This window comes from Hyla sarda, chromosome 8 (assembly GCF_029499605.1).
Source record: "Hyla sarda isolate aHylSar1 chromosome 8, aHylSar1.hap1, whole genome shotgun sequence".
Classification (NCBI taxonomy): Eukaryota; Metazoa; Chordata; class Amphibia; order Anura; family Hylidae; genus Hyla; species Hyla sarda.
In genome coordinates, this window is record NC_079196.1 from 93,436,135 (window position 1) to 93,459,387 (window position 23,253).

The 23,253-nt window shown below is 42.2% G+C and overlaps 1 long non-coding RNA gene across 1 annotated transcript in view; it reads left to right on the plus strand.

The window, feature by feature from the left end:
• LOC130284266 (uncharacterized) overlaps positions 1-20,552 on the plus strand; it is a 36,991-nt gene extending 16,439 nt beyond the window's left edge. Inside the window, exon 3 of the long non-coding RNA XR_008846964.1 lies at positions 20,402-20,552. This is a non-coding gene — a long non-coding RNA (uncharacterized LOC130284266). The remainder of the gene's footprint in view (positions 1-20,401) is intronic.
• The last annotated feature ends 2,701 nt before the right edge of the window (positions 20,553-23,253 follow it).

Sequence of the window (23,253 nt, forward strand, 5' to 3'; positions counted from 1 at the left end):
AGAATGGACAGAGATGTCAGCAGAGAGCACTGTGCTCGTGATGTCAGAAGAGAGCTCTGTGTTCCAAAAAGAAAATAATTTCTTCTGTAGTATTCAGCAGCTAATAAGTACTGGAAGGATTAAGATTTTTTAATAGAAGTAATTTACAAATCTTTTTAACTTTCTGGCACGAGTTGATTTAAAAAAAAAAAAAGTTTTTCACCGGAATACCCCTTTAACCCCTTAACCCCTTAAGGACACATGACGTACTGGAACGTCATGTGTCCACTCCCGATCTATAACGCGGGGCCACGGCGTGGCCCCGCGTCATAGCGGTTCGGGCCCGGCCTCTAACAACGGCCGGGACCCGTGGCTAATAGCGCGCAGCATTGATCGCTGTGCCGCGCGCTATTAACCCTTTAGACGCGGCGTTCAAAGTTGAACGCCGCGTCTAAAGTGAAACCGAAAGCATGCCGGCTAGCTCAGTGGGCTGTTCGGGATAGCCGCGGTGAAATCGCGGCATCCCGAACAGCTGACAGGACAGCGGGAGGGCCCCTACCTGCCTCCTCGCTGTCCGATCGCCGAATGACTGCTCAGTGCCTGAGATCCAGGCATGAGCAGTCATGCGGCAGAATCATCGATCACTGGTTTCTTATGAGAAACCAGTGATCAATGTAAAAGATCAGTGTGTGCAGTGTTATAGGTCCCTATGGGACCTATAACACTGCAAAAAAAAAGTGCAAAAAAAAAGTGAATAAACATCATTTAACCCCTTCCCTATTAAAAGTTTGAATCACCCCCCTTTTCCCATAAAAGAAAAAACACAGTGTAAATAAAAATAAAAATAAACATAAATGGTATCGCCGCGTGCGGAAATGTCCGAATTATAAAAATATATCGTTAATTAAACCGCTCGGTCAATGGCGTGCGCGCAAAAAAATTCCAAAGTCCAAAATAGTGCATTTTTGGTCACTTTTTATATGATGAAAAAATGAATAAAAAGCGATCAATAAGTCCTATCAATGCAAAAATGATACCGTTAAAAACTTCAGATCACGGCGCAAAAAATGAGCCCTCATACCGCCCCATACACGGAAAAATAAAAAAGTTATAGGGGTCAGAAGATGACAATTTTAAACGTATAAATTTTTCTGCATGAAGTTATGATTTTTTCCAGAAGTGCGACAAATTCAAACCTGTATAAGTAGGGTATCATTTTAATCATATGGACCTACAGAATAAAGGTAAGGTGTCATTTTTACCGAAAAATGTACTACGTAGAAACGGAAGCCCCCAAAAGTTACAAAATGGCGTTTTTTTTTTTCAATTTTGTCTCACAATGATTTTTTTTCCCGTTTCACCGTAGATTTTTGGGCACAATGACTGACGTCATTACAAAGTAGAATTGGTGGTGCAGAAAATAAGCCATCATATGGATTTTTAGGTGCAAAATTGAAAGAGTTATGATTTTTTAAAGGCAAGGAGCAAAAAACGAAAATGCAAAAACGGAAAAACCCCCGGTCCTTAAGGGGTTAAGGACCCTTGACGAACGTGTACGTCATGACACCCTGGTACTTAAGGACCCATGATGTACGCGTACGTCATGGAGAATTCCGGTCCCCGACTAGAGCCTGGCTGGGATTGGACCGGGACGCCTGCTGAAATCATTCAGCAAGCATCCCATGCAAACGCCCAGGGGGGTCATCAGCACCCCCCCCCCTGTCGGCGATCGCGGCTAATCGCAAGTGAATTCACACTTGTGATTTGCGTGATTCCGGGTCATTCCGGGTCTATGGTGACCCGGAATATAAGGGGGATCGCGGTTGTCCAAGACACCGACAATCCCCCTGAAGGGATAGGAGTGAGGTGGCAGGGGTGCCACCCCTCCTATCCCTGCTATTGGTCGTAAAAACGCGACAACCAATAGCAGATCGGGGGGGGGGTTACTTTCGGTTTCCCCGTTCTGCCCACCCACAATAGGCGGGGAAGGACAGGGAAACCGACAGGGACTGGCGCCGAAGGTCACTTACCGATCTGCGTAGGCTGCGGGCGACGGTGATCGACGGGCAGCGATGTCGTGCGGCTGGTTCCCTGGATCCTACGGAAGCCAATGAGTTGCCTAGTAACAGCTGGAGGGCTACAGTTTGAGACCACTATACAGTTGCAAAACTACAACAGCTGGAGGTTTACAATTTAGAGACCACTGCATAGTGATCTCCAAACTGTAGCCCTCTAGATCTTGCAAAATTACAACTCCTAGCATGCCCACACAGCAGTTTGCTGTCTGTGCATGCTGGGATTTGTAGTTTTGCAACATCTGGAGGGCCACAGTTTGGAGATCACTGTGCAGTGGACTCTAAACTGTAGCCCTCCAGATGTTGCAAAACTGCAAATCCCAGCATGCCCAAACAGCAAACAGCTGTCTTGGCATGCTGGGAGTTGTAGTTGCGCACCTTCAGCTGTTGCATAACTACATCTCCCAGCATGCCCTTCGGCGATCAATACATGCTGGGAGTTGTAGTTTTGCAACAGCTGGAGGCACACTGGTTGGAAAATACTGAGTTAGATAACTGAAGGTTTTCCAACCAGTGTGCCTCCAGCTGTTGCAAAAGTACAACTCCCAGCGTGCACGGTCTGTCAGTACATGCTGGGGGTTGTAGTTTTGAAACAGCTGGAGGTTTGCCCCCCCCATGTGAATGTACAGGGTACATTCACATGGGCAGGTTTGCAGTAAGTTTCCTGCTTGAAGTTTGAGCTGCGTAAAATTTTTCGCTGCAGTGCAAACTAGCGGGGAACTCACCGTAACCCGCCAGTGCGAATGTACCCTAAAAACACTACACTAACACATAATAAAGGGTAAAACACAACATAAAAACCCCCTTACACTGCCCCCCCCCCCCCCAATAAAAATGAAAAACGTATTGTATGGCAGTGTTTCCAAAATGGAGCCTCCAGCTGTTGCAAAACAACAACTTCCAGCATTTCTGGACAGCCACTGACTGTCCAGGCATGCTGGGAGCTTAGCAACAGCTGGAGGCACCCTGTTTGGGAATCACTGGCGTAGAATACCCCTATGCAATCCCTAATGTAGTCCTCAAATGCGCATGGCACTCTCTAACTTCAGAAAAAAAGACCTCCAAAATTTGTAAAGCATTTTCTCCTGAGTACGGAAATACCCCATATGTGGACGTAAAATGCTCTGCGGGCGCACAACAAGGCTCAGGAGTCAGAGCGCACTATGTACATTTGAGGCCTAAATTGGTGATTTGCACAGGGGTGGCTGATTTTACAGCCGTTCTGACATAAACGCAAAAAAAGAAATACCCACATATGACCCCTTTTTGGAAACAACACCCCTCACGGAACGTAACAAGGGGTATAGTGCACCTTAACACCCCACAGGTGTTTGATGAAAATTCTTCAAAGTTGGATGGAAAAATGAAAAATAAATAAACATTTTCCACTAAAATGCTGGTGTTACCCTAAATTTTTCATTTTCACAAGGGAAAATAGGGAAAAAGCCCCCCAAAATTTGTAACCCCATTTCTTTTGAGTAAGAACATACCCCATGTGTGGATGTAAAGTGCTCTGCGGGCGAACTACAATGCTCAGAAGAGAGGGAGCGCCATTGGGCTTTTGAAGAGAAAATTTGTCCGGAATTGAAGGCCACGTGTGTTTACAAAGCCCCCATAGTGCCAGAACAATGGACCCCCCAACATGTGACCCCATTTTGGAAACTAAACCCCTCACGTAATGTAAGAAGGGGTACAGTGAGCATTTACGCCCCACAGGTGTCTGACAGATTTTTGGAACACTGTCAAACGCCAGTGGGGTGTAAATACTCATTGCACCCTTATTAAATTCTTTGAGGAGTATAGTTTCCAAAATAGGGTCACATGTGGGGGGGGGGGGGGGTTCCACTGTACTGACAGCACCGGGGACTTTGTAAATGCACATGGCCCCTGACTTCCATTCCAAACAATTTTTTTCCCAAAAGGTCAATGTCGCTCCTTCTCTTCTGAGCATTGTAGTGCGCCAGCAGAGCACTTGCCGTCCACGCGTGGGGTATTTCCATACTCAGAAGAGATGGGGTTACATATTTTGGGGTTCATATTGTCCTGTTATCCCTTGTAAAAATTTTAAATTTGAGGGAAAACTAGCACTTTAATGAAAAAAAATCATTTACACATCCAACTTTAACGAAAAGTCGTCAAACACCTGTGGGGTGTTAAGGCTCACTGGACCCCTTGTTACGTGCCTTGAGGGGTGTAGTTTCCAAAATAGTATGCCATGTGTTTTTTTTTTTTTTGCTATCCTGGCACCATAAAGGCTTCCTATATGGGACATGCCCCCCAAACACCATTTCAGCAAAATGTACTTTTCAAAAGCCAAACGTGACTCCTTCTCTTCTGAGCATTGTAGTTCGCCAGCAGAGCACTTGACGTCCACACATGGGGTATTTCCATACTTAGAAGAGATGGGGTTACATATTTTGGGGTTCATATTGTCCTGTTATCCCTTGTAAAAATTTTACATTTGAGGGAAAACTAGCACTTTAGTGATAATTTACACATCCAACTTAAACGAAAAGTCATTAAAAACCTGTAGGGTGTTAAGGCTCACTGGACCCCTTGTTACGTGCCTTGAGGGGTGTAGTTTCCAAAATAGTATGCCATGTGTTTTTTTTATTTTTTTTTTGCTGTCCTGGCACCATAAAGGCTTCCTATATGGGACATGCCCCCCAAACACCATTTCAGCAAAATGTACTTTTCAAAAGCCAAATGTGACTCCTTCTCTTCTGAGCATTGTAGTTCGCCAGCAGAGCACTTGACGTCCACACATGGGGTATTTCCATACTCACAAGAGATGGGGTTACAAATTTTGGGGGGCATTTTGTCCTATTATCCCTTGTAAAAAAAAAGTTATCATTTATACATCCAACTTTAACGAAAAGTCGTAAAACACCTGTGGGGTGTTAAGGCTCTCTGGACCCCTTGTTACGTGCCTTGAGGGGTGTAGTTTCCAAAGTAGTATGCCATGTGTTTTTTTTTTTTTTTTTTTTTTTGCTGTTCTGGCACCATAGGGGCTTCCTAAATGTGTCATGCCCCCCAAAAACCATTTCAGAAAAACTCACTCTCCAAAATCCCACTGTCGCTCCTTCCCTTCTGAGCCCTCTACTGCGCCCGCCGTATACTTGACATACACATATGAGGTATTTTCTTCCTCGAGAGAAATTGGGTTACACATTTTAGGAAAATTTCTCTCCTTTTAACCCTTGTAAAAATCCAATAACTGGGTTTACAAGAACATACCAGTGTAAAAAATGAAGATTTTGAATTTTCTCCTTCAATTTGCTGCTATTCCTGTGAAACACCTAAAGGGTTAACAAACCATTTGAATGTAATTTTGAATACTTTGAGGGGTGTTGTTTTTATAAGGGGGTCGATTATGGGGTATTTCTAATATGAAGGCCCTTCAAATCCACTTCAAAACAGAACTGGTCCCTGAAAAATTTCAATTTTAAAAATGATGTGAAAAATTGGAAAATTACTTCTATACATTGAAGCCCTCTGATGTCTTCAAAAAGTAAAAACATGTATACTTTATGATAGAAACGTAAAGTAGACATATTGTATATGTTAATCAATATATAATTTATTTGGAATATTAATTTTCCTTATAAGCAGAGAGCGTCAAAGTAAAAAAAAATGCTAAATTTTAAATTTATTCATCAAATTTTTGAATTTTTCACCAAGAAATGATGCACGTATCGACAAAAATTTACCACTTACATAAAGTGGAATATGTCACAAAAAAACAATCTCGGAATCAGAGTGAAAGGTCAAAGCATCCCAGAGTTACTAATGTTTGAAGTGACAGTGGTCAGATGTGCAAACAATGGCCCGGTCCTACAGTGAAAATTGGCTGGGTCCTTAAAGTCTTTTACTTCAAAAGATACCCAACCTAAAGAATAACTCCTAACTTTCTTCATAAAGCCACATCAATTGCTACTCCCACACTTGTGGTTGCCCTTTGGTGTGGTTGAATAAAGCCAATTAATGCCACTCTGTTGTGAACAGTACCTACAAGAGTCAAAATGTCACCTAGATTTCTAGTTTTCCTGAAGGTAACAATGGTTTATCACTAGCAAATAGTGTTGCTTGCGAATATTCGCAATGCGAATTTTATTCACGAATAGCGCATATTAGCGAATTCGCAAATATTCACGAATATAGCACTATATATTCGCAATTACGGATATTCTTTTTTTATTTTTTATTTATTTATTTATTTATTTTTACAGTACACATCACAGTGATCATCCCTCTCTGCTTCCAGCTTGTGTGATGTAAAGAAGGCTCTAACACTAATGTGTGAGACTGGCGTGCGAATTTTCATATATGCGAAAATTTGCATATGCAAATATTTGCATATATGAAAATTAGCATATGCAGATTTTCGCATATGCTAATTTTGTTAATGCTAATTTTGTTAATGCTAATTTTTGCATATGCGAAAATAATTCGTGAATATTACGAATATGCGAATTTTGCAAATATATGATGAATATTCGTCCATATATTCACGAAATATTGCAAATTCGAATATGGCCTGTGCCGCTCAAACTGCTAACAAATTCTGCTAGTTGGGGATCTCTCTGTATGAGGTACCCATTTTTTCTGATGTATTCTCTAATGGTGTTGGCAAGTGGACCAAATTTAAAGGAGAAGGAAAAATGGTCAGGATCTCTAGTTAAAGAAGACTCGTTCCTGCCTTTCCTCCTCCTTCTATTTAAAAGCATCATACGATATTCAATTGCTGCCCTCCTCAGTGCATTCTGCAACACTTTTTGGGGATAACCTCTTTGCTTCAGTCTCTCACTTAACTCTAACCCCTGGACCTGAAAGGAATCATCCGTACTATTTATATGACGTAGTCATAGGAACTGTCCATATTGTACTGTGGTTTTTACATGTAGAGGGTGATAGCTGTTGAAGTTCAGGAGCGAGTTTCCAGCCATAGGCTTCCTGAAACCTCTTGTCTGGAGTCTATCTTTCTGTGGAACCACAAGTACATCCAGAAACTCCAGAGCCTGTTCTTCACATTTCCAAGTGAAGCGTAAATTCATTATGTTAACCAGATTAAGATGTTGGACAAAATCTGTGAAGTCCTTCCTCGGTCCCATACCACAAAAACATTTTCTACAAAGCGACTATAATGTTTAATGAATTCGAGATATTTGTTAGTGGCTGAAAAAACACACTCTCTTTCAAAAACCCCAACAAACAGATTGGCAAGGGTGCATGTCATGGGGGGGCATGATCCCCCCGCCAATCTGTCTGTACCAGGACTAGTTGAATTGAAAAGTATTACATGTCAGGATAAAGGAAAGAGCCTCACAGATAAAATCCACACACGCCTGGCCTTTATTAGAACCTGAAAGTAAATCCCTGATAATTTCCACAAATAGGTTCTGAGGGATACTGGTATATAAAGACTCAATTTCAATTGATCCCAACAAAAAACCTTCTTGCCACTCCACATTTGACAACTGTAAAAAAAAAAAATTTGTGTCTTTAACTAATGATGGAACCTCCCTCAACACGGGGGGAGGGTGCGGTAGAAGAGACCAAGGTTTTAGGTACTTTTGGCAGAAAATACCAACACAAAAAAGTTGGAAATTCTGGCTAAAGTCTCATTGCTGTCCTGTTGGTTAGCACGCCCTTTTCTACATAAGACCTAAGCAAGGTATGTAACTTCTGAATGTAATGCTGAGTGGGATTGTTTCTTAACAGTTCGCAATTCTCTGGATTTTTTAATTGGCGTAGCGAGTCTTGGACACAGTATTCCTCCTTCATCAAAACTATGTTCCCTCCCTTATCTGATTTCTTGTACACTATGCCTTTCATGGTACGCAGAAAATTCAAAGCAACTTTTTCATCAGCGGACAGACTGGATAGATCCTCCGGATACCTGAGTGCCCTGACCTCCTCCTGCACCTTATGCTGTAAGAGGTCCAGGCCACTACCCGGCGCAAGTGGGGGGCAGAAAGTAGATCTCACACCACCCATAAACGCTGGTTCCCCAACGGGATCAGGTCCAGAGGGTCCATCTGTCTCACCAATAAGATCAAACAGAGACATGACACAATCCTGTTCTATGGACGAAGCCTTACAGAAAGAAATAAAGCCTAATGGACCTATGGCAATGGATGATTTACCTTCTATGCGTGGTGGGGATACGTTATTAATGAAAAACTTATTTTAAATTAAGTTTCCTGACTGATCTGAAGAGGTCCACCTCAAACTCGGCCTCATCAAATCTGTCAGGAAAACTAAAATTAAGGTCACGGGAAAGCACTGAAATCATGGTATCATTTAGAATGACACTAGTGAAATTAATTATCATAGAGTCTGCACTGGGAGAAGACAGTCCTGTATTGTTTATTGTCACCACGACACCTTCTTCCTTTTCCATCCACCTTTGAAGTTTGTTTTTCCTTGAGTAGCTCTGTCTAGTTTTTCTTCTCCTAAACAGATTTGTGTTTGACCCTTCAGGTTATGATTGCTGCTTGTGGGTTTGAACGATGTTGATTTAATCTGGTCGTCCGATCCACTAGACTCAGACTCCGTTATCCAGAAGTCTGTAGCTTGACGAGGTAGGTTACCATTCTTTTTGACATGTTTTTTGCCCAGACACTTGCATCTATTTTGGCCCCGCACGAAGACTCTACTGCTTTCAAAGTCCTGTTTATCACGGAGATATTTATCTCTCTTCTGATCCTTGAGAATGCTTTGTCATTTAAGCAGCTTCTGTTCAATGCGCTAAAAGAAAGCCTGTCTTTAGGCTTCAGGCATCCTCGTAAGGAGCTCCACTTTTGCTCTTCCCAGAGCTTCAGTCACATTGAGGTATTTGATCTCATTGCATTCTCTTACTAATTTAAGCATGTCCAGGGAATATTTCAGATGTATATCAGCGTCCTCTCTCCCTGCCGCAATCGCCACATCAGAATAGGGATTTGGTGTGTCCGTAGAGTTAATTGTATCCATCTCCATTACAGGTGAGTAACGAATTCAAACTCAACAGCAAAAAAAAGTGGCTTCATCCTAAGATGTATTCACACAATATATGCCATTCTTTCATTTTTATGTTTTGAACTATTGAAGGACTTGCATTCTTGGAAAGAGCACCCCGTACTGATATTGCTTCGTGTGAGTGTCCGGATATTTACCTCTTCAGTGGCTTGGACTTTCAGCTGTGCCGAGCGCTGTCTCTTCTCATGTATTGTTTTGTTTCTGTTTCTTGGCTCTGAGCACGATGTCTAAAACTATCTTAGGATAGAGACACTTTTTTTGCTGTTGAGTTTGAATTTGTTATTCACTGTAACGGAGATGGATACAATTAACTCTACAGACACACCAATTCCCAATTCTGATGTAGCGATTGCGGCTGGGAGAGAGGACGCCGATATGTTTTTTATGCAATGTGAAGCAGTTGATGCTCTACAGGAGCAAAAGTTCACACAGCTGTCTGAGAAGGAGATGAGACTCTTCTGCATGGCCCGGTCATTTAAATCATATGAGGAGTGTAAACGTGTACCTAGAGGGCTAAGAGATTATGAGGAACCCTCACAACTCCTCAACAACCAGACCTTTATGGATAGCTGGGAAAAGATACATCTGAGATATTCCCTGGACATGCTTAAATTAGTAAGAGAATGCAATGAAATCAAATACCTCAATGTGACTAAAGCTATGGGAAGAGCAAAAGTGGAGCTCCGTATGAGGATGCCTGAAGCCCAAAGACAGGCGTTCTTTCAGCGCAATGAACAGAAGCTGCTTAAACGACAAAGCATTCTCAAGGATCAGAAGGGAGATAAAAATCTCCGTGATAAACAGGACTTTGAAAGGGGAAGAGTCTTCGTGCGAGGCCCAAATAGACGCAAGGCAAGCATCTGGGCAAAAAACATGTCAAAAAGAATGATAACCTACCTCGTCAAGCTACAGACTTCTGAACGACGAAGTCGGAGTTTAGTGGATCTGATGACCAGAATAAATCAACATAGTCCAAACCGACAAACAGCAATCAAATCCTGAAGGGTCAAAAACAAATCCCTTTAAGAGAAGAAAAATTAGACAGAGCTGCTCAAGGAAAAACAAACTTAAATGGTAAATGGAAAAGGAAGAAGGTGTCATGTCGACAATAAACAATACAGGACTGTATTCTCCCAGTACAGACTCTATGATAAATAATCTCACTAGTGTCATTCTATGTGATACATGATTTCAGTGCTTTCCCGTGGCCTTAATTTTTGTTTTCCTGACAGATTTGATGAGGCAAAGTTTGAGGTGGACCTCTTTAGATCAGTCAGGAAACTTAATTTGAAAAAGTTTTTCCATTAATAAAGTATTCCCACCACGCATAGAAGGAGGTGAACCATCCATTGCTATAGGTCCATTAGGCTTTAGTCCTTTCTGTAAGGCTTTGTCCATAGAACAGGATTGGGTCATGTCTTTGTTTGATTTTATTGATGAGACGGTTGGACCCTCTGGACCTGATCCCGTTGGGGAACCAGCGTTTGTGGGTGGTGTGAGATCAACTTTCTGCCCCCCACTTTCACCGGGTAGCGGCCTGGACCTCTTCCAGCATTAGGTGCTGGAGGAGGTCATGGCACTCAGGTATCCAAAGGATCTATCCAGTCTGTCCGCTGACGAAAAAGTTGCTTTGAATTTTCTGCATACCATGAAAGGGCTAGTGATTAAGAAATCAGAGGGAACATAGTTTTGATGACAGTGGAATACTATGTCCAAGAGTCCCTACGCCAATTAAAAAATCCAGAGAGTTACGAACAGATAAACAACAATCCCATTCAGCATTACATTCAGAAGTTACGTACCTTGCTTAGGTCTTACGTAGAAAAGGGTGTGCTATCCAACAAGACAGCAATCAGACTTTAGCCTGAATTTCCAACTTTTTTGTGTTGGTATTTTCTGCCAAAAGTACATAAAACCTTGCCCCCCCCCCCCCCAGAAGACCCATTATCTCCGGAGTTGGATCCATTACTGAATCTATCGCCCAACACATTGATTGGCTATTGCGCTCGTGTTGAGGGAGTTCACTAGTTAAAGACACATTAATTTTTGTTACAGTTATCCAATGTGGAGGGGCAAGAAGGTTTTTTGTTGGGAATAATTGATATTGAGTCTTTATATACCAGTATCCCTCAGAACTTATGTGTGGTAGTTATCAGTTATTTACTTTCAGGTTCTAATAAATGCCCGGTGTGTGTGGATTACATCTGTGAGGCTAGAGCCCATAGCCCAAACCACGCCCCCTAGCCACACCCCAATCATGCCCCTAACCACTCCCTCATTCACACCCAATTGCGCACAGCCTCCTTCTTCAATATACTCACTACTACCAGCAGGCAACTGTACAGTGTGGGTCAGCAATCACACAACTACTACCACCATACTATTACTGACCAAATCCTGTATACTAAGACCAATATTACCCATAATACCAGTATCCAAAGAGGAATATTATCACCAAACATATCACCACCATACTGTTATGGACAAATCCTGTATACTAAGACTAAGAGAATGAGCGCTGGCGGGCGCTTCGTGTGGCTGGTCCAGGCTGCGCTGTACTTGATGGATGGCACACAATAGCAGATCCTCGTGGCAGTAGCATCAGCTGGATGCAGGGAACACCAGTGAATGGATCGTAGGAGCGGCAGTAGCTGCAGTAGATCAAAACAGCACGGCAGATGAATCTCTATGCAGATGCATCTTGCAGAAAGGGGATCTCCATACAGATGGTTCACAGGAAAGGCAGGTTAGATAACTAATGATTGATTATAGAATCAAAACACAGGTCCCGGGCTGTCAGTGGCTGGCCCAGCACAAAGGCTTTCAATGCGTCTTTTAATAGATCAAGCTAAATGCGTTTCAGGGTGATCTGGCAATCAGCTCTCGAACCCTTCTTCAGTAGCTATGTCAGTAAAAAATCCGTCAGGTATATAACAACACGGTCATGATTCGCAGATGTTCTTAATGCCATAATTACGAGAAACCTGCAACTGAAAAAAAAAGTTAACTAAGGAGTGGGCATTTGTTATTGGTGATTGGTATTCATTCACATTATTTGGTAAAAACCGCATATATAAAACAAATATAATGCATACATTCGAATGTGCATAACACAAATGCTATTAATAATCATAAGGGATTTGGAAGGAGATACAGAACAAATGCAGTAATAGTAATCAGAATTAATTCTTAGAAATCAATAAGTATCGCATACAGAGAATGCATGTCATGTGAATTCGAACCTGTATGTGTCTCTCTAACTTTTAAAAAGTTGCAGTCTTCTCCTAATCATTGCATTAAGAACATCTGAGAATTATGACCGTGTTGCTATATACATAATGGATTTTTTACTTTCTGACATATCTACTGAAGAAGGGGTCAAGAGCTGATTGCCAGATCACCCTGAAACGCGTTTACCTTTATCTATTAAAAGACGCATTGAAAGCCTTTGTGCTGGGCCAGCCACTGATAGCCCTGAACCTGTGTTTTGATTCTATAATCAATCATTGGTTATCTAACCTGCCTTTCCTGTGAACCATCTGTATGGAGATCCACTTTCTGCAAGATTCAACTGCATAGAGATTTATCTGCCGTGCTGTTTTGATCTACTGCAGCTGCTACGACTCCTTCGATCCATTCACTGGTGTTCCCTGCATCCAACTGACGTCAGACGTTACTGCCACGAGGATCTGCTATTGTGCGCCATCCATCGGGTACAGCGCAGCCTGGCCCAGCCGCACTAAGCGCCCGCCAGCGCTCATGCTCCAGCCAGAGTTCTGCACCACAACGTAGGAGCTGGTACCAGGAATGGGTAACAAGTATCTCTGTATCAAATTACTATTGCAATAGTCTATATGGACATTAACTAATACTATACCATCTACATAATCAGACTGACCATTATCCAGACCGGACCACCAGAGGCTACACTAGCAATCTAATTCAACACCACTTATGGTTGAAATCTTATGATTTTTTACAAAAAATGTTTATTGATTTTTTTATGATTCTGTTTTATATTTTTATATCATATGCAGAATAGCACAATTTGTCAACTTACCTATTCCTCCCACAAGGGCCCTGTGTGGGGAATCTGTGCAATATATTTTATTAATAATAAAAATATGTTTATTTGAAGCACGGTCTTAGCGTTATTTAATTTAATTTTAAAGACATATTTACTATTCTACTCTGCTTGAGCATTTGGGCTTCTTTCCTATACAAATTCAAAAATGGTGCACACTCTGCTCCATGCTGGGAGCTGTAGTACCTGCATTAATAGATAGATTGCAGCGAGTGTCACTTCTGACGCCCGATGCGATCGTCCTGTATAATGTATAGATGCAAGCGGCCAGCCGCTCTTCTCTTATCCCACTGTAGTATGAGTATATGCCATATATATATATATATATATATATATATATATATATATATAAATAAATTTCCTGCAGAGAGCTGTGAGTGGCTGGAACCATATGGCCAATCACAGCGCTCTGTGGCAAATATGAAAAAGTTATGTGAATTCTATTCACATCACTGGCCGGCCGGAGTATAGTGCAGAGATGCGAGCACAGGAGAAAGCAGCTCCATCTCTGCAATAGAAAGGACAATCGCATTGGATATCAGGAGTGACACCCAGGGTTATCTTTCTATTAGTACTTGTACTACAGCTCCCATCATGGAACCGTTTGTTCCATGCTGGGAGTAGTAGTACTACCTAAAAAATTTAAAGAATAGAGAAAAAAAAGTGAAACACACATGACTCGCTCTTGCAGATAGGTGCGGTTTGCAGTATAGAGGTAAGGAGACAGTGTTTTAAATCAAAGTCCAGTGTTTTATTCACACTCAGCATACAATAAAACAGTCTTTCAACGCAGAGCAAAGGAAATCGCATGTCTTCTCAAGGCCTCAGCTAGGCTGTCAAGCAGCTTCCACTCTTGGAGCTATCATGGGGAAGACTCCACACACAGCTTTCTCTGGCACTGTGTACAACAACTAGCAAATCCCCCGCAGCTGGTGAGGCAGCCTAGCTTTAAGGCCAAACAAAAGCCAGCCTGGATTATGGGGAATGACCCCCACCTTTCACTTGGCCATTCCCAGTAAGAGCCGTCCCGGATTGGCCTTCCAGCCATACTACGGGCACAGTATAAGGCTGCACCGCAGCACAGATAATGGGAAATACCGGCTTTTACCTCACCAAGGCCAGGAACCTTGGTGACACATACCGTCCATCTATGACCACACCTTCTCACATACTCCCTATTTTGTTCAAACCTGAGGGGGTGAACACCTTTGCCTAACATCTCAATAAGCTCATCAACTCGGGGCATGGAATTAGCATCAAACTTGGAAACTTCATTCAGTTTCTGGAAATCATTACAGAACCGTAACATACCGCCCAGTTTGGGTATTAAGACTATCGGACTAGCCCACTCACTTTTCGATTTCTTGATGACATATAATTTTAACATTTGCTGCACTTCTTCCGAAATGGCTTGTCGCCACGACTCGGGTACCCTGGAGTCCTGTTGTCTTCTTCTATCCTTTACATCTTTGCTGAGTTAACACTTCCTGAGCTGGGTGTGGAGCTCTCAGTCTATTCAATGTAGTAGCGAGTGGAGATGCATACAGCATTACAACCTACCTCCAGTTGCCACAAATTCCCTAGCAAGTCTCGCAAGTGCTATATAAACTGCAAATTCAATCCCCTGAACTGATAGCATCATAGGGTTTAAAGCTGTATGTCTGGTTGGAAAAGAACAGAAAGGTCACTCGTTCTAATACCTGAGTCATGTATCATTGCATCTATGCAACTGATATGACAAATGCAATACATTTCTGCCAATAAATCCAAGTTCTCATCAACAGATGTGTTCTATTTTTCAGGATCAGTGACTATGTGATGTGAGCAAATATTCTCCACTGGATCTGGACACTAATAAGTGTGTACTGAGTCAATAAATAGCTTGGTCTCTGTACAGGTGCTTACTTATCAAACTGTCCTATAAGTATCTTTGTGTAAATGGGGACTTGGAAGGATGTTCTTGCATGTGAATAATATCTTATGCTCTAAATATAGCTAACATGTCTATGGCTCCATATAAAAAACCACAGTTTGTGGTCTTGAATTGCAGTTGGAGGCCGGAGTCAGCTGAGAACAGGTGCAGGAGTGTGCTGCAGCATATAGTGTGAGTTAACCCCTCTGCTGCTCATGCTGGGAATGCTGATTTCTTTTCATAAATGCAAAAATCTTTACATTTAAGCAAAATGTTTGCATTTGTACATTGAGGCAAATAAATGTATGCCATAAAAACCATTACATAGACATAAACCCTAGTGTAGAATGCTGTAAAGCATTACAGGTTTAGGTAAGCAGCATAATTCTAGCCAGGTCATTGTATGAAAACCTCTTTAGGTATTATATTTAATTCACACTAGTTGGTTTTCTGGTTGACCTTTTTTTTTACTTTAAAAGGGTACTCCACTGGCAAGCATTCGGAAGTAAATGTTCAGAACGCTGTTTTTACGCTGCAGGGATAGGCCACGCCCCTTGTGATATCCTGGCTATGCCCCCTCAATGCAAGTCTGTGCTAGTCTTTGATATCACTACAGTGAACTTTTTACTACACCGAACTTTCAAAACATTTTCTGACATACTCCTTTGACAAAGCTCATGTGAAATGTGTCAGTGAGGGTAAGAGCTAGTTTGGTGCCTTCTAGTACTTATTAGCTGCTGTATGCTCCAGAGGAAGTTGTGTAGTACTTTCCAGTCTGAGCACATTGCTCTCTGCTGCCACCTCTGTCGATGTCAAGTATTGTCCAGAGCAGGTGTGATTTGCTATGGAGATTTGCTCACGCCCCAGACAGTTCCTGACATGAACAGAGGTGGCAGTAGAGATCACTGTGATCAGACTGGAAAGAACTACATAACATGCTCTGGAGCATACAGCAGCTGATAAGTACTGGAAGGATTAAGATTTTTAAATAGAAGTACAAATCTGTTTAACTTTCTGGCACCAGTTAAGTTTAAAAAAAAATCTTACCCCTTTAATTGGGATTTATCTCCTTTTTTTGGTATACGTTTTTACTTTTATATAATGTACTTGTAGAAGCTGGTAGTGGTTGCCAAAATTGCCGGATGAAAAATAAAAATACAGTTTAATAAGTTTGGCAACCACCATCAGCACCATGAAAGGTGCCTTTATACCCTAACAACTATCCAACAGTGTCTGCAGCTCCTAGCAGTAAATAGAGCTGCCAGATTCCCCCTAAGGCTAGAGTCAGGTGTGCCGTATTTTGCTGCACATTTGCTACTGCGCATTTTCCTACCCATTGAAGTAATTGGGCAGTAAAATCAGATGCATATTTTGCTACCCCTTGACTTCAATGCGAAGGAAAATACACAGCAGCAAATATGCAGCAAATTACCGCACATGTGATCCTACCATTTAAAGGGGTACTCCACCCCTAACAAAATAGAGAATAACTTTCTCAGGATGTGCTATAAAATGTAACCTTTAATTATTATTACTAAGTTAAAAAGGGTAAATTACTTAGTGTTGTTGATATGACATTGCACAATGGCAAACAAAGAAGTTAGGTATGTACTGGCTAAGTGCGGCTGGGCCCAGCCACACACAGTCCAGCACATAAACTGTTAAAAAACAGTGTATGAAACTCTAAATATACCACCAACGCGTTTCTACCACCAAGATTGGTGGTAGAAACGCGTTGGCGGTATATTTAGAGTTTCATACACAGTTTTTTAACAGTTTATGTGCTGGACTGTGTGTGGCTGGGCCCAGCCGCACTTAGCCAGTACATATCTAACTTCTTTGTTTGCCATTGTGCAATGTCATATCAACAACACTAAGTAATTTACCCTTTTTAACTTAGTAATAATAATTAAAGGTTACGTTTTATAGCACATCCTGAGAAAGTTATCCTCTATTTTGTTATCTCTAATGCTGGATGGACTTATTTTCTAAATTTAGTGGTTTACGTAGGACCACTTATATTTATTCTTACGTTTTTGATTTGTACTCCACCCCTAGACATCTTATCCCCTATCCAAAGGATAGGGCATAAGATGTCTGACCGCGGGGGTCCCACCTCTGGGGACCTCCGCAATATAGCATGCAGCATCCACCTGTATCTGCTTCCGGCAGTGCTGGAGGTTCTGGCTCCCGACCACAGGAATGAAGATCGTGACGTCACAACTCCGCCCCCATGTGATGTCACACCCCACCCCCTCAATGCAAGTCTATGGGAGGGGGTGTGACAGCGGCGGGACCCCCGCGGCAGGACCCCAGCGATCAGACATCTTATCCCGTATCCTTTGGATAGGGGATAAGATGTCTAGGGGTGGAGTACCCCTTTAAGTGAATTTGTTAGCAGGATCATGCCAATAATAATCTAATTGGCCTGTATATGGAGAATAGAGAATATTGAATAAGGAAGGGATAGGAACGGCTCATTGCAGAGGCGTTTTCCATGACCCAGAAATGATGACTGATGTCATTGGCAATAATAAATTATGAATATTTATTTACATATTAATTTAAAATTTTGTTTTTTTTAAACATCCCCCCAGAATTAATGAAGAAACAAAGAGCAGTTCTGAAGGTTGATCTAAAGAAAATGTCTTCTACGAACTGAGCCAGTGCCTTTCAAGATAGCCTACAGACAACATAGAGTACTTAAGTTCTATCCTGACTTTTTAACATTTTGGTGTAAAAGTTAAAGAATGAGCTAGCTGCAAACACGTCTTGTGAATAAGTTCAGCAGTTCAAAGTTGTGTGGAGTTTCTGTTCCTGCACTTAATGCCAACCTCTGATTTTGTTTCCTTTGGAGGGTTCCAGGCAGCATGCTCGATTGGAGTATTATTCCTTGTCTTGTGTGATATGTTTTCTCAGCTGCAGGCTTTTTCCTCATGTTTTATATAGTACCTTGCTTTGCGATCGAAAAACTGAAGATATGACAAGTTGGTGCATTCTTTAGCCCCTTACTCATTAACCTGAAGGGAGCTTTCTGGCCAAGCCATACTATACCGGATTGTCCAGTGCCTGGATGTTTTCCATACATAACAAAACGGTGATGTTTTAAATCGGAAACTTACATTACAAGGGTTTCCATAGTAAAACCAATATCTGTAAGGACATCTTTATGAGTAATATGTACATAGAGGTAGAGGGCCAACAAGTTTACAGTAGACAACCTTTACTGTTAGTAGATTCTACCATTTCTAAGAAAACAGAAAACTCAATACATTTTCTGTGATAAAATGCATTGTTATATTTCCTGCCTTATTTTTTTTAAGAACTAGCGACTAGTTCAACATCCAAAATGAGGACTAGAATTTGAAAGCAACACTCAAGAATCCTTGACTAACTTTCTAAGGTCTTAGAATGTTTTGAGTTTGTGTCTTATTCCCATCTGATTATTGGCAATGACTACCCCAGCAGACACGCAGTATTCAAATATTAAAACAGTATCATAAGGTAGTAACATAATAGTGCTTATAATTGCTGATATACATTAATACACACAAAAACTAGTGCCTTAAAGGGCTACCCCACCCCTAGAAATCTTATCCCCTATCCAAAGGATAGGGGATAAGATGTCTGATTGCTGGGGTCCCACTGCTAGAAACCCCTGCAATCTCCCTGCTGCACCCGGCGTTCTTTTAGAGTGTCGGGTGCAGTGCCGGAGGCTCATGACGTCACGGTCATGCCCCACTCGTGACATCACAGCCATGCCCCCTCAATGCAAGTTTATGGGAGGGGGCATGACTGCCGTCATGTCCCCTCCCAGAGACTTGTATTGAAGAGGTGTGGCCATGACATCATGAGCCTCCACCCCGCATCCCCAGTCATCCGGAACGGAGCGAAGTTCGCTCCATGCACCACAGCCGAGATCTCGTTGGTCACCAGCTGTGGGACCCCCGCAATCAGACATCTTATTCCCTATCCTATGGATAGGGGATAAGATGTCTAGGGGCAGAGTACCCCTTTAATGCCCATGTAATACAGAGTGCACATAATAGTGTTCGTGTCCATATGATAATGCCATATAGTAATTAAACTATGCTGTCATATTATAGGTGACTACAATGCCTACATTAATGCCCTACAGTACACATATCATAAGGGAAAATAATATCCATATAACAGACAGGAAACCAAAATATGTTTAAATTCACATTATGCATGAATTTGGACCTGTTTACAGTATCTGAAAATCCTGTTAACTAGGCGCTGCTGCATTTAAACCTGTGCAGAGTCTTGCCATTGTATCACAATCAATTTAAATGATATCGATGAAAATTAATTCATTACTGTTTTGTGGGAATGTGTGAACTGGGGCCTGCAGTATTAGGGGTGGATTGTAAGATTGAGGGGGGCCTTGGGAATTAATGGGCTTCTTTTATTTATCTGTCTAACTTATACTTTCTTTACTAACTTAAAGGGGTACTCCAGGGGGGAACAAAATCAAATCAACTGGTGCTCTAAAAAAATTACACAGATTTGTAAATTACGTCTATTTCATAATCTTAATCCTTCCAGTACTTATCAGCTGCTGTATATTCAAGAGAGAGTTATGTAGTTCTTTCCAGTCTGACCACAGTGCTCTCTGCTGACACCTCTGTCCGGAGAAGAAGAGGCTCACTATGGGGATTTAGTCCTGCTCTTGACACTTCCTGACACGGACAGAGGTGACAGTAGATAGCACTGTGGTCAGACTGGAAAGAACTACACAACTCTCTCTGGAACATACTGCAACTGTTAAGTAGTGGAGGGATTAAGATTTTGAAATAGAAGTAATTTACAATCCTTTTTTCCTTCCAGTTCATGGAGATACTGGGTGATTATAGGGGCAGTAGGCAGAAAAAAACTAAACTAAAGGGGGTTATAAAGGCATTAAGAAAGGTATAACCTTTAATTGCTCCATGGCAACTCACTTTCAGTTTGCTTGTCATCTCAACCAGATACATCTGTACCAGGTTAAACAGGGTGAGTTGAGGTTATGGGACAGTACTATTACGCCAAAGGCACCTTAAAAGCTTTCCCACTCTCCCCATAACCCATTAAAAGGGAGATTCTTTGGGAAGCCATCTGCCGTAACTAAGGCAATTTGTCTTCTTCAGATGAATCTGCATATTCTGCAATTTGTTTGTTATAAAAAAGAAGATACAATTTTTTCAGCATTAATATCTTATATATTTTACAGAAATGTATGGAAATCCAAATGTAAGTCTGTAGTGGATAGCCACCAATTTTGCAATGCAGAGTTTGTAACTTGTTTTTTCCTGGCATATTTTGTTAAAGGTGATGCCAGACTACGCATCCTGTTCAGTGCTGAGACTCTGATTCAATACCTGCTGAGACCTTTGCCAAGAACAAAGTACAGAGCTGATCTCCAGTGGATAGACCTGGCAGGACACCTAGCTGACTTGTGTTGTTCCATAAAATAAACCAAATTGCACCTAATATTCAGATTTTGGTACATTTATTCATCATCAATATTTTTGTTTATAACAAATAAATATTATAGCAGCTTGGGAAATGAAAATGTATAGACTTTATTTTGCATATCTTACCAACATAATATAAGCATATGTTTCATTAAAGGGGTACTCCACCCCTAGACATCTTATCTCTTATCCAAATGATAGGGGATAAGATGCGGCTGCGGCACCCCAGTCATCCGGTGCATTGAACAAACTTCACTCTGTGCCGGATGACTGGTGATGTGGGATGGAGGCTCGTGACATTACGGCCACACCCCAATCGTGATGTCACGGTCATGCCCCCTCAATGCAAGTCTATAGGAGGGGGCATGACGGCTGTGACATAGACTTGCATTGAAGGGGCGTGGCTGTGACATCATGAGCCTCCGATGATGCAACCTATGCTCCAAACGAACGCCGGGTGCAGCAGGGAGATCATGGGGGTCCCCAGTGGCGGGACCCCTGCGATCACACATCTTATCCCCTATCCAAAGGATGTCTAGGATGTCTAGGGGCGGAGTACCCCTTTAAGCATTATTTGGAATGCTGAATGGAGTTTCCATATTATATGTTTGTTAGTATATACATTTTCCAGAGCTGCATTTACAAGGCTTTAGAGTTAAAATCTCCAATTTCTTTGGTCTAGCATGTATCTAGTAGTCATTACAGTCATGCTCAAACCCAGAAAGCCACTTTGTAATTTTCCCAGATTTATCAAACTGTGTGAGAATAAATAGAGGGATTATCCTACAGTAACCAATCACAGCTCTGCTTTCACTTTACCACAGCTCGTTTGCTAAGCTGTGATTGGTTGCTGTGGGAAAATCACAAAAAAAAATTTCACACAGGTTGATAAATCTGGGCCATAGTCTCCAGTACTGTGCACAACACTCCAATTGAGATCTCACCAGTGCTCTGTACAATGGCATGAGCACTTCCCTCTTACAGATGCGTTCCCATGGGCTTATGTTTGCTTCCCATTTAAATCAATGGGCAGCAAAATCTGCAGCAGCAAATCTGTAGCAGATCTGCAGCAAACATACACATGTGAATGCACCCTTCTACTGCTTATACCTCTCCTTGTACACCCAAGCATTATGCTAGCATTTCCTGCAGCTCTATGACATTGTCGGCCTACCTTTAACCCCTTAGCGACCACAGACGTATATTTACATCCATGGCCTGCTCCCGTAATGTGAATGCTTCATATCTGCTGGGTCCCGATTGCCATCAGCACCCTTAAGACACCACGATCAAAGTTGACGGCTGCATCTAAAACGGGAGAATACACTGCCGGTTAGCTCAGAGGAGCTGTTGCCATTATCACCCTTAAGACACCACGATCAAAGTTGATGGCTGCATCTAAAACGGGAGAATACACTGCCGGTTAGCTCAGAGGAGCTGTTCGGGACCGCCGCAGTGAAATTGGACAGCAGAAGTTTTCTTACCTTTCTCCCGGCTGTCCGATCGGCGCTTGATTGCTCCAAGCCTGAGATCCAGGCTTGAGCAATCGACCGCCAATAACACTGATCAATGCAATACTATAGCATAGCATTGATCAGTGTATTCAATCAGTATAGTGCATGTTATAGTGATATATATGTGATTTAACCCCTTCCCTCATAAAATTGCCGTGTGTGTAAATGTCTCAACTATAAAAATATATCATTAATTAAACTGCACCTTAAAAAAATGTGCACGTAAAAAAATTCAAAAGTCCAAAATAGCGTATTTTTGGTCACTTTTTCAACCATAAAAAAAATGAATAAAAATCGACCAAAAAGTTTATTCAAAACAAAGATGATACCAATACAAACTTCAGATCATGGCGCAAAAAATGAGCCCTAATACCACACCGTATATGGAAAAAAAAAGTTATAGGGGTCAGAAGAGGACAATTTTAAACATACTGTAACACTCACATTTCAGAAGACAGGAACTTCGGTGGATGTGGATCCGCTGGACCAGTGTGGCAGATGATTCGGACCGTACCAGGGAGTGGAGTCTAAGGTGCCGCTGGTTTTCACCAGAGCCCGCCTCAAAGTGGAAAGGACTTGCTGCGGCAGGCGGCTACCCCTGGCACGGCTCGACCACACATGCAGCTGAGAAGGTGCGAGGCACAGGAGGGATAAGACAGCTCTTAGTCAGGATAGCAGAAGGTCAATGCAGGCTGCAAAGTAGCATAGTCCGGACGTAGCAGGAGGTCAGTAGGCAGGCGGCAGAGGAGCAAGGTCAAGTCACAGAGCAAAGGATCAGATACATGCCTACCCTTCAATCACACCCCTACCCTTCAATTCCCACCCCTACCCTTCAATTCCCTGGTTGAACTTGATGGACATATGTCTTTTTTCGACCGTACTAACTATGTAACTATGGTAAGACAACTCTCAGGAATGCTTTCTCTCAGGCACAAGGCAACAAAGATCCGGCAGGGAAGAGAGGAGGGGGGGGAAATTTAACAATGAGCCACAGGTGAATTACACTAATGAGCGCACTGGCCCTTTAAATCTTAAAGCTTCGGCGCACGCAAGCCCTAGGAGACGGGGACATGCGTGCCGGAGCAGAGAGGCAGAGGCTGGGGCAGGAGAAGCATCAGGTGAGTGATGGACTGGGGCTTGCATGCGGGCGCTACCCGCAATGCGAGTCCCAGCCTTGCCTGCAGCAGCAGGT